This window comes from Magnolia sinica, chromosome 7 (genome assembly GCF_029962835.1).
Source record: "Magnolia sinica isolate HGM2019 chromosome 7, MsV1, whole genome shotgun sequence".
In the NCBI taxonomy this organism is placed as follows: domain Eukaryota; kingdom Viridiplantae; phylum Streptophyta; class Magnoliopsida; order Magnoliales; family Magnoliaceae; genus Magnolia; species Magnolia sinica.
Window position 1 is genome coordinate 59,056,602 of NC_080579.1, and position 14,406 is coordinate 59,071,007.

The window sequence follows — 14,406 nt, forward strand, 5'->3', positions numbered from 1 at the left end:
CAGTGTGGTCCACCGAAGAGTTATATCACTCTCATTTTTCGGTTCAAGCCATAAAATGATATTTTAAACTAGATGAACAGCCTGGACGAAGCACATACATCATGCTGGAGCCCACAGACCACCGATCACCTGCACCACGAGCTTCGGAAGGGGCAATTGTCACACTTACGTACGTTTGAAAGACCCTCTCCTTCCTCTTCTATTGTTTTCCTAGAGAAGCCAAGATCCAGGGACCAACAGCCAGAGAGCGACGTTGTTTCTCCTCTTCGCTTCTCTCGTCTTAAAGCCTCTTCCACTACGAGGTTTGTATTTTATTTTGTTTCAACTGTAGGTAGGCATTTGCCAAGGTAAAGGAAGAACAAAGTCAAGAAGCCGAGGGGTCCGGTTGTCACGTGAAAGGGGAGTGTAACGTAGGGGCACACCTTGATCAAACCTCCACCATTGGATGGTAGACAACCATGGCATCATGTTTGTGATGATATTTAGATCGTGGCTACCACTTATCACGACCGTAGTTGTGATGTTATATGGATCGTGCTCATCAAGGATATGGCACTGGATACAACCACGACCCATTGTTCTTCATTACCATGATCTAAAGTGTATGAGAACCACGATCTAGTGTACTTCATTACCATAAGATTACAACCCAGTGTGCTTCATTACCATAAGATTACGAAGACTGTGTCGGTTGAATTCGATTTGATAATTAAAGTTGTGTACGGTGATGCAACTTGGAAGTACGAAAGACGCAATGTGTCGTGATTTCAGTGGATGAGTTGTAAATCACCGCACATGGGGAATGACCGATGTAGTGCATCTAAGAGAAATGAAGTGTATGTGCGGTCAGTTTATAGAGTGCTTGAGAAGACACAAAGGGACATTTCAGCCAAAGTGAAGGTTTTATGTGAGAATATGAAGCCTCCAAAAACTAGAAGATCTGATGGGAGAGCCAAAAATGTTTTTATTGCATCCCAACGAGAAGATAGGCCAACACCCAGATGCTGGAGATGCAAATGAATAGGTGACAACCGGTGTCGATGCACTTTCGTCCCTGTTGGCCGAGGAGGAGGTGGAGGCTAATGATGACTTATTGTTTTTATTGCTTGTGATAAGGTAATGTGAACTGTAATATACTTATTGACTCATGAACTTTGCTGCATGTTAACCACTTTCTAATGTGGATGCTAACCACGATCCATTGTGCTTTTGAACCATGACCCATATAGGAAAACATGAACTTAACAACGAGTCGTGGTTGTCATGACAAAAAGGATCGTGATTGAAATGTTATATGGGTCGTGTTTCTCATTAGGGTCGTGGTTCTCAACACCGGATCAACAAGGACGACAACCACGATCCATTACATCTGTGACCACGACCTATTTAACATTACAGCTACGACCCATATCAACTACGACCAATGATTAACGTGCACCACGACCCATATAACATGACAACAATGACCCACATATCATCCAGGGTCCATGTATCATGACAACCACAACCTATACAACCTCATAACCCTGACCCATATACAATGACAGTGGGGATCCATGTATCATGACAAACACGACCTAATGTGGACGATAATCAAGAGCCTTTATGCATATGAACCACGAACCCAAAGATCGGAATAGTGTACATAACATAGGTCATGGTTTTCATGATATATAGATCGTGGTTTTCATGCTAATCAATCGTGCTTTATTCAGTGTCGTGGTTGTCAACATCGATTTAGTACGGATGATAACCACGATCCATTACAAATATGACAACCACGACCCATGTGAATCGTCAACCATGTTCCATGCAACACGATAACCATGACCCGTATAACATGACATACAAGATCCATATTTCATGACAATCACGACCTATACAACATTACAACCACGATCCATATTCCAGGATGATGTGAAATGGCCTATTCTGGCTTCCAGGCAAATGAACTCGATATATTGTAAAATGACAACAGCGATTCATACAACACAACAACCCTAAACCATAATACATAAAAACCACAATCCATATGACATGACAACAACGATCCATAAAACATAAAAACCATGACCCATAGACCGATACCACGACCCATGTAACTTTGACAACCAAGATCCATATATCATAACAATCACAATCCATTTTACATGAAAACCACTAAAAAGCCAGACAACATTAACAACCATCTGTTGCCAACATGAAGGATCGTGGTTGTCATCTACGAAGGGTCCTGTTTGTCATTGTGCAAGGTAGAGATGACTTTGATAAATTTGTGACAATGAAAGCCCTCACCATATCCAGTTTGAAGCCCAAGTCTCTGGCCCACAACTCTGTATCGTGGTTATTATGTTATATGGGTTGTGGTGTCAATGTTCGATGGGTCGTAGTTGACATGACGATATATATCATGGTTTTCATTGTATATATCGCGTAGTTGATCACACCGAAATAAACGGTTAGAAGGTGTTGAGAACTACGTGGGCCGTACATCCACCTGATAAAAATACTTTTATGATATGCCTTTATACACGTACATTACATACGATGGTCACTTTAGATGACATTTATATATCACTGTGGACCCCATATATCTTAGTTTGTACTGAATTAATATGTCGCATGTACATATACTAAAGATGGCATGCTAAGGGTGGGAAGTTCGCTTACGATTCCAAACGCAGAACATTAATCGTCGATCATCTAGTTCAAGTTTATGGCCCATCATAAATTGAATCTAATCCGTTGAAATTATTCATGGATGATGGATTCCTTCAAAAATCTTATGAGTGACACGTATCCAGCCATCAGTGACCCACACTACGTAAATATGACAAATTATGGGATTTTATGAAATCTATTGGTTGAACTGTTGTGGTCCATTGGATTAGAATATTTTGACCATTCTTTGGGTAATTCTGTTTCTTGATGTTACAGATAAAATGGATAGTGCGGCTCAGAGAATATCTGTTGTTCGATGTGACTTACGAAAACCGACTATATCTTGGAAGCTTACGGACGCTTACGATTCCAATCGCAGAACATCAACGAACATTTTTACGGACTCTTAGGATTCCAAACGTAGAACATCAACGGACGCTTTTACCGATGCTTATGATTCCAATCGCAGAACATCAATGGACGCTTTTACGAACACTTACGATTCCAAACACAGAACATCAACGGATGCTTTTACGAATGCTTACCATTCCAAACGCAGAACATTAACTGCTTGTGTTCGTACGGAACGCCGACTATATATTGGAGCTTCTTCTCTGGGACCCCTTCACTTTTTATCCCTAACCCTATTCTTTTTACTGATTTTGAATCTTCTTCGCTGGGCCCCTCCATCGCCACTCAATGAGTATATCTACAAGTTCAGTGCAACCTAATCAATATAAATGGCAAAGCAAGGTAATGGTTGACAGGGACGGTGTATGGTGGTTATTATGTTATGTGGGTCGTGGCTGTGAACCACGACCCAATGTATATGACTATAATGATATGTATAGCATGACAATCACGAACGTTGTTGTGATCGGTGTCGATATGCCAAATGGATCGTGGTTGACAGGGTCACTATACCATGGCCCACCTATTATGTGGGTCGTGGCTGTGAACTAGGACTCAATGCAGATGACATCGACGATATGTATCGTGGCCCAATGTATATGACTATAATGATATGTATAGCATGACAATCACGAACGTTGTTGTGATGGTGTCGATATGCCAAATGGATCGTGGTTGACAGGGCCACTATACCATGGCCCACCTATTATGTAGGTCGTGGCTGTGAACTAGGACTCAATGCAGATGACATCGACGATATGTATCGTGGCCCACCTGTTATGTGGGTGTAGCATGATAGCCAAGATCCTTTAGAAGTCGTGATGAACACGACCCTTCATGGATTACAACCCCGATCCACTATGTATTATAATTACGACCCATGTTAGATTTTGTAAGACTATCTTATTGTTGATTAATAATCCACGACCATATTGGAATACGGGTCGAAAGAAGTCAATCATGACCACATGCTTAGACTTTAAAAAAGCACAGGTCTCTCCCAAGTGCTCCATCAATTTTGTAAAAGTCTTGGTTGATGATATGAAGAAGAAACCTGATAGAAAGAAACTATTTAGAGACACTTGTTTTGGATTTCTGCTTGACTGGCCAATGGCCGAGTGGACGGCACAGTCTCAGATCATGCATTGCCTGATGCAAAGGCATGCCGGTGATCTGAAATTCGATGTTCAAGGCACTAAGATAAAATTTATAAAGCTCGATTTTGCGCTAATAATGGGTCTTAAGTTTGGACTACTTAGGATAGATGGTGGCAGTCGTGCCGAGGCCAGAGGAGTAGAGGCAGGAAAAGGCATTAGGACGACTTACTTGAGAGCAGGGGTTGTTAGGAAATAAAAACTGAAAGAAGCCTATTTGTCACTCGCCGATAAAGATGAACATATGGACATGGTAAAGCTGGCTCTATTAATTTCTGTTGAGAGTTTATTAGTTGGATCTCCGCAAAAGAATAACTGTGTTGATAAGTTTATCGACATGGTCGATGACTTGGATTATTTTAATAACTACCCCTGGGGCAGTGTGGGGTATGATTATTTGAAGAAGGGGGTTAACGTTGTGTCTGGCATTATTCGAGCGGAAAGGGCGACTGGCCAGTACCCCAAATCATACAACATATGCGGATGCGCATTTTCCCTACAAGTACGTTATTCTTGTCTTGATTCATACTTTAAGTTCAAAAGTTTCCCTTTTTCCTCCATACATGCCAACCAATATGTAATGCATGATAATTGTTCTTAAACAGATTTGGGCCTAGAATGGTTCCTTCAACTCACTGGTGACCGTAGATGGGACGTTAGAAGACTGCCTACATGGATTCCTCGATTACTAAATTGGAATACTAGGAAAAAAAAGGCAGATATGAAACTATATCCGTCATCTTCACAGTTGTGCCAGTAAGATTTATTTAGTTAGTAGTGTAATTTGAATCATGCAGTATGTTTATAATTAATAAACCAATTTTGCTCCTGCAGGTAGTGCTAGCTCCAGAGCTTCAACCAACGGTTGAAGAAGCAGAGACCGAGGTTGTCAGGAGTATAACTGACGATGACATTCATACGAAGGACAAGACTCTGCGGTCAGCACCCACGGTAGAGACAATAGAGGATGACAGAAGAAATAACATTGAGGCTGATCTTATAGCCTCTCTCTTGGAAATGAAAAATACAATTGAGCTTGATGGGAAATCTGCCCATCTTGGGAATGTATTGAAAGATAATAAAAAAAACAAGATCCACAATAAGGAAATGTAATAAGCGGAATGATTTACTCGCCACTGAACTGTAAGGAATAAAGCATGAATTGAAGCGGATTGATGAGTTTGGAGTAGAAATAAAGCACTTCAAGGAGGATTATGCTTCTATACGAGAAGTGACATCGATGAGAGATTATATTAATACAAACCACGTATGTGAAATCGCCTTGCTTCATCTAACCTATTTGTTAATAGCTCACTGTGAAGGAAAATGGAAAATGGATCGTGGTTGTCGTCCACATAGGATTGTTATTACCATACAGGAAGGGTCGTCGTTTTCATGCACCTAGGGTCCACGACCCAACATTGATGGCCTAGGGTCATGGTTTCCGTGTAACGTTGTTCGTGGTTTAAATGAAATATGGATCGTTGTTATCATACATAGTGGATCGTGGTGGTTTTCATCCACGATGGTTCGTGTGGATGAACCACGACCTAACATGGATGACAACCACGCCCCATTAGTCGTAATAACTAGACCCTAATCTTGATCGTAGTTGTCACCCACATCTGTTTCAACCACAACCCAATACGGTTGAGAAACACGATCCACTATTTGTAATGGCCACGACACTTAGTTCATCGTTGTTGTCATCCACAGTGTGTCGTGGTTCACATGCACAATATCATGGTTGGGTTCCTTATAGAAAGACATATTGAAATACATAATAATAGTGATTGTATTGCAAGACATTGTCTCTTCGATCAGCTCTCTCAAAGCAGAAAATGCTTCACTACATGAGCAGGTGAAGCAACATAGAGAGGAGATTAATGCTTCACTATAGGAGAAGGTGAAGCAGCATAGAGAGGAGATCAGTACTTCACTGTAGGATCAGGTGAAACAACTTAGGGAGGAGATAAATGCTTTAATGTAGGAGTAAGTGAAGCAACTCAGAGAGGAGATCAATTCTTCACTGCAAGAGCAGGTGAAGCAACTCAGAGAGGAAATCAATTCTTCAATGTAGGAGCAGGTGAAGCAACTCAGAGAGGAGATCCGGGTAATGAAGGTATACGAAGTTGAATCTATCCTGAATCATTGTTATCATACACCAGGGATCGTGGTTGACATGTACACTGGATCGTGGATGAGTCGCGATCGATAGAACATGATAGTCTTCTATCTACACAAGTGACCTGGTTTCTATGATATGTGGATCCTGATTATCGTTCTGTGTGGATTGTTATTATTATCCATCGCGATCATTATTCTCATCTAATGTGGATTGTGATTATCATACATAGTGGAGCGTTGTTGACATCCACGAGCCTCCATGGATGTGAACCACGACGCACTATGGACGACAACCAGGCTCCCATGGTTGTAATAACCATTTTTGATATACGATTCCATTACAGAAAAATGTTCCTTAGACCAGCCCTCAGACCGTAGAGAATGCTTCACTGCTGGAGCATATGAGGCAGCTTGGGGAGGAAATACAAGGAATAAAGGTATATAAAATTGTATTTTTCCCTTGTCATATTTGGTCGTTGTTCTGTTCCTTTTTTGGTCGTGGTTATGATCCAGTGAGGGTCACTGTTACATGCCCTTGCCCATTCAATAACTCCTCTCATGCATGAGAATGCTTACTTAAATGATGAGATGACGCAGCTAAGAGAGGAGGTAGAAGCAATAAATGTATATGAAATGGAAATTTGGTTGTTGTTGTGTTCCACCTTGGACAACGATTAATGTCAATGCTAGATCATTGTTATCATGTGTGATTGGTCGTGGTTATCATCCACCATGGGTCGAGCTGACGTACGACCCAATGTGGACAAGATAGGATATACATACAAAATATGTACGTGATTTGTCCTTGGTTTAATAGCTAACAAGTCATTAAGTATGTAATGTCTTCTAATACGATTTTATAATACGTTAACAACTCCAATTTTGAGGCTGGGATCAGCTAGCTCTCTAGTTTTAAAGCTAGGATAACCCATCTTAAAGATGAGAATGCTTCGCTACGGGCGTAATGAAGCAGGAGATGAACCTACTAAAGGATGAAGTTAATAAGACAATTGTATGTGAAATTACATTTGGAACATGGTTTAAATCGGACATTATATTATGATCTCCATAGATAATATGTCATTTTATTATAGCTCAACATTGTTGCCCTCTAACTGAGTGAGGAAGGGAGACCATATCGCAATACAGCGGATCTCGATAGAGCTATAACTGTAAAAGAGCCTCGTCAGGGGCTTAGTGAACTCCACTGAGCTCTAACCGATGCTGAAGAGGACGAGTTGAGAGTTGTCAGAGAGTCAGGTTTACTCGTCTGGTTGAAAAGTGTCTATGACCTAAATGCATGGGTCGACTCTGAGGTAAGTTTCTACCCTTTCTCCTTCATTGTTTCATATCAATGTATGAATATTATAGTTACATCACACATTTTCCTCGTTACGTAGGCCATAGACCTATACCTAAGATACCTATCAGCGCATCAAGATGATCGACCATGAGGTAGACAGGACTACGCATTTGTCTCGTCTCTATTTTCGGTAATGTGAATTTAAGGACCATAGTTATCTTTAAAAGGTCATTAATCATTTTTGTTTCTGGCAATATTCAATATATCAATAACAATGCATGAAATAACAACTTGACCTGCTTCAAACTTATGGTGCTGGGAACCATAAGGATCGTGGGACCATGAAGTCTGAAAAGTTGTTTGAAGTACTTATAGAAATAGTCGACTATAAACTGAAACCTCTATGGATGTATGATGTGGTAAGATCTTAGTTTCTTACACATGTACATACACTTAAATGATTAGATCCATTTTTGGAAGGGTAATGCTTTAACTGTTGTCGTATTTCTTATGTGTCATAGGTGTACATCCCTCTTAATGTGAGGGGGCAGCACTGGTTGATGGTTATTGTTTATCCGAGCCAAGCCCAGGTCACTTTGTACGACAACTTGAGTACCGAATTGGAAGAGAAAAAATGATCTAGTCCTCGCGAGGTAACGGGCGGACTCAGGTGGTTATTCCATTTTCTTGATGATGGATTAGTTAGATGGGAGAAGCCATGGATTGTGAAGCCATCCACTAACAGACCCACGTAACAGAACTTGGACGATTGTGGCGTATTTATGTTAAAATATATAGACTTCTTATGCAGTATGAGTGCAATTGACTTTACGCATGTAAGTATATATTTATTTGTCTATGTTTAATCTTGATTGCTTTATACCTTGTTTTAATACTAGTTCATTCTTATTCTATAGGAGGAAATTTCAAAATTTAAAAAGACAATTGCATATGACTGTCTGCTACAGACAAGAGCAAATGGTGTTGCGTTCCCAAAAAAAGAGGAGAAGAGGCGTCAGGTAGACCAGCAAAGAAAGACGAACATTGATTTGATGTTGAATGATGAATGGATTAGTGTATTTGATGTTTATTCTTCTTATTGATATCTATAATGGGTTAGTGAATAAGATGGGTCGTAATTGTCCGTGAACAATTCAAAGTTGTATTACACTTTGGCTGTTAGCCACGTTGGTTGACCTGCACAATGTATCATTGTTGTATATGTTTGGTTGAATGTGCATGCCATACACGATCCATATCATCTTACAACCACAATCCGTCTAACACCATAACCACGACCCATCTAAGACAATAACCACGGTCCAAAGAACAACGACACAGTCTCTATGACAACCCCAAAACTGTCATGTGATCTGATCCCATGGTTCACATGCATGTCAGATCGTGATTATTGTCCACGTTGGATCGTGGTTGTCACGCATATTAGTTCATGGTTCATATAACATGAGAACGACAATCCATAACAGCCTTCAAGCCATGATCCATATACCATCACAACCATGGCCTATGTAACCTGACAACCACATATTATGTATACGACATGACTCATGGATGGCTCGATGTTTATGTGTTTTGTCCGTGGCGTACAGAATCCATACCCTGCCATACATGTTGAAATAACAATAGTGATCTAGGCAACATGACGAACACGATTTGTATAACATTACAAATACAACACATATAATACAATAAGGTTACTCTCCCATATAACATGGCAAAGACAACCCATATAACTTGCAGAGTCTTGCGCATCACTGAGCTTTTCTTCTGGCAGTTACTGTGTTATATGAATCGTGGTTGTAATGTTATAAGGGTTGATGTTTTCATGATACATTGTCTTGATTGTAATGTTATATGGGCTATAATTGTCATGTTATACGAATTGTGGTTGTCATGTTTCCTGGATTGTTATTTTGGTGCGCAAGGCTCTACAAGTTTAATGGGTCGTGGTTGTCATCAACAATGGATCATGAACTTAACAACGGGTCGTGGTTCTCATGACATGTGGATCGTAGTTTCCAGGTTGTATGGGTCGTGTTCTTCATATGGTCCTGGTTGTCGAATACGATTTAACATGGATGAGAACCACGATCCATTACAACTATGAACCACAACAAATTTAAGATGACAACACGACCCATATTAAATACGAACCATTCGTCCCATATATCACAACCCATATAACACGACAATAGCAACAAATATATCATACCATTCCTATTCCATGTATCATGACAACCACGACATGTACATCCTTACAACCATAACCCATGTACAATGACAATCATGACCCATGTATCATGTTAATCACGACCCAAATTTTGATGATAATCACGAGACTTTATGCATTTGAACAACGACCCAAATATGGAAATAGTGTATTTTATATAACAATAGGTTTTAGTTTTCATGATTCCTGGGTCGTGATTGTCTTGTTAATGTCTCTTGCTTTCATTCAGTGCCTTTTTTGAACCACGACCTAAACAATGACAATGACGACGCATTCTAAATGTTAACTATGACCCATGTAACACGATAACCACGATCCATATAACATGACAACCATATCAGATGACAACTGCGATCAATGCTTCACGCCAACCATGAAGCATATAACATGACAACCATGATTTTTATTACACAACAAACACGACCCAAATATAATTACATTCAGGATCCATATTTCAGGACAACCATGACCTATACAACATTACAACCATGAACCATATTCAATGAAAGTCATCACCCATATATCATGTTTCAAGCGCGATCATAGGGCTTGTCTCTGTCTCACCATGACCTTATAGTCTAAATCCTTCAGTATTAGCTTTGCTAAGTTCTAGGTTGATGTAAAAGCCCTGTAAAAGAAATTGATATTTTATGGATGAGCACCTACTCAGAGTTGGTGGACCTAGTGTCTAATGGCTTCTTCGGGATTCCAGCATGACAACAACGATCTGTATAATACGACAGAATGAGAAAATTTCACCATATTAGCAAGCAAGATAAAGTGTATGGAAATAATCCAAGCACTTTCAAGCGACAGAATGAGAACCTTTTGAAAATTTCTATCCAAGTCTTGCAAGGGTTTTATCTGTATAAAAAAAGATACTAGATACTCCAACAAAAGCGCGAAATAGTCCCTGTACTACCTGCAAACACAAAACATGCAATAAGCTAAAAAGCATTAATGTAATAGTGATTATTATAAAAGGATGCAATGGACATGCAGAGAGTCCCTAAACACATTCAATTGTTCTTACGAAAGTAAAAGCCATAAGGTTAATTAGCATAACAACAACGATCCGTATTACATGACAACAATGATCCATAAAACATGAAAACCACGACCAATAGCAACCGACACCACGAACCATTTAACTTTGATAACCATGGTCCATATATCATAACAACCACAGATAAATTTACATGAATCCTTTCGTCTTAGCTTTGCTGAGTTCTAGGCTGATGTAAAAACCCTTCAAAAGAATTGATATTTTGTGGATGAGCAGCTACGCGGTGTTGGCAGACCTAGTATGTAATGGCTTCTTTGGGATTCTAGGCTGATGTAGCCTAGCTTCTTTTGGGTTTCAGGCTGACGTCAAAGCTGTACAAAAGAACTCGTTATTTTGTAGCATGACAACAATGAACCTTATAATATGACAACAACGTTCCATAAAATATGAAAACCACGACCCATGTAACTTTGACAACCACAATCCATATATTATAACAACCACGGTTAAATTTACATGAAAACCACGATCTATAGCAAGTGTCTATAAGAAGGTCCGATAAATAGATACACCCCTGTATAGGGAAATGATCCTTTTTCACTTGTAAATCCATTACATTAAATTCTCTATATGGGGAACAGTAGTTTTATTTTTCCCAGAACATTCCAAGTATGGGGAAAACGGTCATTTTATGACGAAGTTTGTGTCGTGGTTGTCATGTTAATGGGTTCATGGTTATCATGATAATGGGTTCGTGGTTGTCATGATAATGGGTTGTGGTTGTCATTTAATGGGTTCGTGGTTGTTACATGACCCATGTCATCTTACAACCATGACCCTTCAAACATGCAAACCACGACACATATAACATGACATGAACGAGCCATATCTATTAGAACCCATGAACCATATTCCGTCACAACCACAACCCATGTTTAACGGGCCGTGTTGAAGTCCAATTATTCGACCCACAATTTTATATCATGGTTATTATGATATATGGTCGTGGTGTTAATGTTCGATGGGTCGTAGTTGACATGACCATATATATATATATATATTTATTGGTCGTTTGAGAAATTTGTAGAAGGAACAAATGGATCATTGGACATGTTAATATTGGTTGTTGTTATCGTGTTAATATTTTCGTGGTTCATACATGTAATCGTTCGTAGTTGTCATCCATGTTGGATCGTCGTTGACAACTAGGAAACTAAGAGAAACACGATCCGTACATCATGGAAACCACGATCAATACGTCATGACAACCATAACTAGTTAAAGTGGTTATGAGGGCCGCATTTTCTTGTTATGTTGTAAACTTAAGTGAAAGAAACTAGCAGAGTCTTGCGCATCACTGAGCTTCACTTCTGGCAGTTACTGTGTTATATGGGTCACGGTTGTAATGTTATAAGGGTCAATGTTTCCATGTTATACTATTGTGGTTGTAATGATATATGGGTTGTAGTTGCCATGTTATATGGATCGTGGTTGCGGTGCACAAGATTTTGCAAGTTGTATGGGTCGTAGTTCTCATGACACCTGGAGTGGTTTCCATGTTGTATGGGTCGTGTTCCTCAAAAGGTCGTGGTGGTCGAATACGATCCAACAATAACGAGAACCATGATCCATGACAACTATGAGCCATGATAAATTTAACAAGTATATTGTTATTCAGGGTGTTATAATAGGTATATGGATCGTGGTTCTAGTGTTATATCGGTCGTGGTTCTCATGTCATTTGGGTCATGGTTTTAGGGTCATATGCATCGTGAATAAAAACCACCATCTAGAGTGCATGTTAACCATGATCACACAACAATGTCATGGTTGTCATACACACTGGGTCGTGTTATATGAGTCCTCCTATCCACAACCCTCCCCGTCGAAATCAGAGCGACCCGTCGGAACCAGTGCCACACTCTTTTTTAGGAAATCGCATTACGCTACTTCCCTGTAAGCCCTTTAGAATTAGCATGACCCTTCGAAATATTTGACAAACCTATAAAAGTGGTACTTGGGTTGAAATTATTTTCACAAGCCACTTCAAAGTAAAATCCTATTGCAACACCTTAAGCATTGATGGATTTCTTTGCTCTTTCAGTCAAAGTAATGGAGTAGATACTCGAAGGAGCCATCGAGTTCTTCTCGCATTCTTCCTTTATGGGTGGTCCCTTTCCTTTTCTCAGGGATGTTGACGATCTACCTGAAGATCAACGGCCTACACAGGAAATTCTGAAGACACCTTCTCAACCAAGTTTTTCAGCTCGCTGGGTGCCCGTTGAAGAGAACTGTTCTTCAAACTATATTGTAATTATGGTTGTGTTTGTCAACAGCTTTAGCTTCTCTTCTGGCAGTGACAGAAGTGAGAGTGCAACTTTAGCTTCTCTTATAGCACTGACTATGCTATATGGGTCGTGGTTTAAATGGGTCATAGCTTTCATGGGTCGTGGTTGTTAAGATACATGGTCGTGTTTGTCAGCAGCTTAAGCTTTTTCTTCTGGCAGTGACAGAAGTGAGAGTGCAACATTAGCTTCTCATTTGGCAGTGATTATGTTTTATGGGTCGTAGTTGTCATGTTATATCGATCGTTGTTGTAATGTAATAATGGTCGCGGTTGTTGCATGTTCACCATGACCCATACTATATTGTAATTATGGTCATGGAGGACAACTTTGTACTTCTCATTGAAGTCCTCAATGAAATTTATGTTACATGGTGAAAATATGATTTCTTGTCAGATGGATGGAATGGATCATATATAAACATGTTCCATCATTAGCTTCTACTTAATTTTAAGTGTCCTTCTTACAATCACTATCCATGTAACACAATCACAACCCAATGTTCAAGTGAACCATGATCACACAGAACGATCGTTGTTGTCATACACATTGGGTAGTGATTCCCAACCACTATCGATGTGGAAGACAACCATGACCCTTTCTTCATACCATCCACAACCATTCCCTTGAAATTTAACACGACCCTCCGAAAACAGTGCCACATTCTTCTTCTTCAAGCAATCACACCAAAGTCGCTACTTTCCCATAATCCACTATGCACCGAGCACGACCCATCATTATCTGTGCGACCGTACCGAATCAGCGTGACCCTTCGAAATCGGCGCCTTGACCATTGAATGACCAGCCTATAAGAGTGGTACTTTGGTGATACTTCCAGAAGCCAAATCATGTATTTCTTTGTCATCTCATTAAAAATAATGGAGCAGATATTTGAAGAAACAATAGAGCCCCTATCGCATTCTTCCTTTATTCATGATCTCTTCTCCTTCCTTAGGGACGTTCACAATTTTCCTAAAGCTCAACAGCCTCTACTGGAAGTTCTGAAGACAACTTCCGAACTCCGCCAATTCGACAATTTCAATGGGGCACCCAGCCAGTGGAAAAAGGTTAAGACATGGTATACGTGGATATTGAAATCCCATGTGTGTGTGTGTGTGTGTATATACATTTATATATATATAGCTATG